The sequence below is a fragment of the Curcuma longa genome, unplaced genomic scaffold (genome assembly GCF_044706935.1).
Source record: "Curcuma longa cultivar G26 ecotype Majalengka, Jawa Barat unplaced genomic scaffold, ITB_CL_G26_1.1 contig_6844, whole genome shotgun sequence".
Lineage (NCBI taxonomy): Eukaryota > Viridiplantae > Streptophyta > Magnoliopsida > Zingiberales > Zingiberaceae > Curcuma > Curcuma longa.
In genome coordinates, this window is record NW_027434786.1 from 1 (window position 1) to 4,103 (window position 4,103).

At 40.0% G+C, this 4,103-nt stretch overlaps 1 long non-coding RNA gene across 1 annotated transcript; it reads left to right on the plus strand.

Annotated features, from left to right (window-relative positions):
- Window positions 1–3,238: 3,238 nt before the first annotated feature.
- Window positions 3,239–3,777, plus strand: LOC141819465 (uncharacterized). Its single transcript, XR_012601070.1, has 3 exons — window positions 3,239–3,327; window positions 3,409–3,572; window positions 3,652–3,777. It is a non-coding gene; the product is annotated as an uncharacterized LOC141819465 (long non-coding RNA).
- Window positions 3,778–4,103: the final 326 nt, after the last annotated feature.

Genomic DNA, 4,103 nt, shown 5'->3' on the forward strand with positions numbered 1-4,103 from the left:
ACGGAAAGATCTCACCCTTTGGTAAATCAAAGCAATAATTACTAAGTATAGGTGCCCATTTATTACATCGGGATTAAGAGTGCATAATTATCACTAAAAAAAACACTGATTTAGCAACGAAAATTTGCAACGAAAAAAATTCGTTGCAAAATTGCAACTAATTTTTGCAACGAAAGAAAGATTCGTTGCAAATTTGTCGAAATTAGCAACAAAAAATAATCCGTTGCGAAATTAGCAACGAATTATTTTCGTTGGAAATTTTGTTGCAAAAAAATATTTTCGTTGCAAAAGTCGTCAGAAAATTTCCAACGAATAATAAGTTCGTCGCAGATTGGTGATAAAAAAAATTTTCATCGCAAAATATAACAAATTGGCGATGAATCTTTAATTCGTCGCCAATCGGCGACGAATCACTATTCGTCGCAAATTAGCGACGAAAAAATTCGTCGCCGATCGGCGACGAATCATAGTTTGTTGCCGATTGGCGATAAATTCGGCGACGAATTTATGTTCGTCACCAAAGTTTGCGATGAAAATAAATTCGTCGCCAAATTCGTCGCCGATTGGCAACATCGAAAATGCATTTCTTTATATTTTTTCTATATCTTTCATGTTGTAGGCAGTTCGTCGAAATGGGAATTATATCCATACATGCTTTTAATATTTGTTTTTGCTGATAAAGCTAGGAAAAGAATGGTTGCATATTAATCTTGGATTCAAATCTCCAAAATCTTCAATCCTATTTATAGATTATGTTTGTTTATTGTGAAGCTATTTCTGGATATGAATCGATTTCAGAAGATTTCGCGGATGTTTAGAGCGAATGATGATAAGATTTTAGTAATTATTTTTTCTGAAGAGGTTGGGATGAGTGCTATAATATATCTAAGGAATGACGTATTGACACATCTTAGCCTATTTTGCTATATAAGAAAGAAAATCTAACTGGTTGTATACTGAACGGTATATACACTATTGGTAGAGGAGATGATGGTCAAGATTTGTAAAAAATTAATGGAAAATGCATTTTAGCGATGATTAGGGAGTTGTGTGGGTTTTTTAGAACGTTGGCGACGAAAATATATTCGTCGCCAAATTCGAATTAGCAACGAAAATGAAGTTCGTTGCCAATTGGCAACGAAAATGGTGTTCGTCGCAGATTTGCGACGAATAAGTTTGTCGCCAATCTGCGACGAACACCATTTTCGTTGCCAATTGGCAACGAACTACATTTTCGTTGCCAATTGGCAACGAACTTCATTTTTGTTGCCAATTGACGACGAATTTGGCGACGAATAATAATTCATCGCAAAAATGTCGACTAGTCAAAATGAACCACCGTAATCGATTGCTTGATCGATTACGGACTAGGGTAATCGATTCCTTGATCGATTCAGGCTTTTGATCGATTATAGTGAGAATCTGCGACGAAAGGGTTTTCGTCGCCAAATTCGTCGCCAATTGGCAACGAAAATGAAGTTCGTTGCTAATTAGCAACGAAAATGGTGTTCGTCGCAGATTGGCGACGAACTTATTCGTCGCAAATCTACGACGAACAACTTTTTGTTGCCAATTAGCAACGAACTTCATTTTCGTTGCCAATTGACAACGAATTTGGCGACGAATAATAATTCGTCGCAAAATGTTGATTAAGTCAAAATGAACCCACCGTAATCGATTGCTCGATCGATTACGGACTAGAGTAATCGATTCCTTGATCGATTACAGGCTTTATTGAGAAACCAGTTTACGTCATTTAATCGATCTTCTGAGTCTTAATCGATCGCTTGATCGATTAAGGCATGCTGAAATCTGCGATGAAAGGCTTTTCGTCGCAAAATTTTTTGCGAAAATTTTGCCCGCGACATTTTTGATACCAAAATTTTTTTCAATTGGCGACGAATATTGGAATTCGTCGCCAATTTGGCGATGAAAAATTTAAATCGTCGCCAAATGACCATTTTGCAATGAATATAGCGAACCATTTTCGTCGCTAAATTTTTAACTTAACCATACTTCCGGAAAAATCATTTCTCCTTCTCTCGCAAACCCTCGCCGCCTCCCTTTCCCTTCCTCCTACACGAATCCGATGACGGCGGCGGAGACGAATCGATCCCACTCCTCCCTCCACCCGCCCCAGATCGCTCTGCCCCGCCGGCCTCCAGCTCTCGTCCGCCTCCGCTTGAAAACCCAGCAGATCGGTCTCCGCCCTCTTTCGACCACTTCTCTCAGGGAGAAGATGCGCCGCAGCTAGCGGCTCGGTGGAATCGGCCACCGCTGGCGCCAACGCATAGGCGCTGGTGGAATTCCTCTACGACGACCGGATCTCTTCGTTGGCAAGCTTTTCTTCCCTTTTTCCCTTTCCTTCCTCGCATTTTCCCCGCCTCTATGGCAGAGCTTCGACCATCCATGTGACAGTCTTCTTCCTCGCATGAAGATGGGATTCGACTTCCGGACCAACACTCCGTGGCAGCTCGTGTCATGGATGAATGCCACGGACCCTTCTCCGGGCGAGTTCATCCTCAAGATGGAGACGTATAATGTTCCCGATTTCTTCATGGGATGCGAGAGGATGGGAACCCCTGAGTTGCTCGTCGAACAAGTTTTGGAAGGAGCCGAGCATGAAGGTGCCCGACACCGAGAACGCAACCTCACGAGGCAACATTAGTCTGGATTCGTGCAAGAAATTGTGTGTGTAGGATTGCTCTGCGTCGCGTTTGCGGTGATCAATGGGCCTTATGGCTGCATAACTTGGCGCGGTGAGCTGCTGGATCTCAGAAGTTTCACCGACGGAGACGGAGGAGACGATTTGTACATTCGGCTTCCAGGTAGTCGAGTTATGCATGCATAAAATTGGATGATCAGAGAAACATTATACTTAATCATCTATTTCCTTCTTTTTCTTTTCCTGCAGGATCATCAACGTCAAATTGGAAGAAGCTCGTGTGGGCGATAGTCACTTCGGCGTTGCTGGGAATTATTTTGCTGTGCAGTGTGGGAATACTCGTTAGAAGGAGGAGAAACAGAGCATTGCAGTTTCCAAATGCGGAGAAAGGTTTACGTAACAATACTGCTAGTTTTTCAAAGTTTCTTCGGATTTAAAAAGGATCGAGTCAAATTTATTTAGATTAATCACTCAATTCTCAACTTTCTAAGAAAAAAATTAAAAGAAGTTTTTTACTAATTCATAGTGTGATCCTTCTGCCAGGTTCGATCAGTACATTGGATGTACTGCCTTCGTATGATCTGCATACTATAAAAGCTGCAACAAATGATTTTTCCGAAGAAAATAAACTTGGAGAAGGGGGATTTGGGGTTGTTTACAAGGTAAGAAGACTTTCAGTATCAGAAAAATAAAAATAGTCTTTCAAACCTGCAAAATTGAAGAAAATGATACATTTTGTCAAGGTCAATTGGATGATAGACAGAAGATTGCCGTCAAAAAATTATCAAGATACTCCTCGCAAGGCCCAAATGAGTTCCAGAATGAACTCTCCGTGATAGCCAAGTTACAACATAGAAACCTGGTTGTGTATTTTATTTGGATATACCCTTTACAGACATCCATGATGGTAAGTTTTTAATTAAGCATTTTCATGATGCAAATAATTTTATATTTTCTAATATATTTCCTAATATGTTTTCTTACAGTCGCGACGTGGTCGACGCAGTAGCAGTAGTCATGGTGATGCAGGTCCCACTCCTTCAGGTGAAGCCCCCTCGCCTTCAGGTGCAATCCCTTCTCCAGGATGTAGAGTCTTCGGAGAGCACACATGCCCATGATGTTTCATGCTTTCTTTTCTTCGTCTTCCGATATATTTATATCAGTACTTTGTATGAATTTACTGGATTGTTATGATTGTATATCATGTTAGCTAGACTAATAGACATATACACATGTATATTGTGGATCTTTGTATGGATTGTATCATTTGGATGCATGCATTATGGATTTTGATATGGATCTTTGTATGAATTATATTTTTGTATGGATGTTGATATGTATTGTTTGTTATTTATGTATTGTTATATATGGATGTTTATATATGTTGTTATGGATTGTATATGACAGGTTTGTATGTTATAAATCGATCTGATTGGAT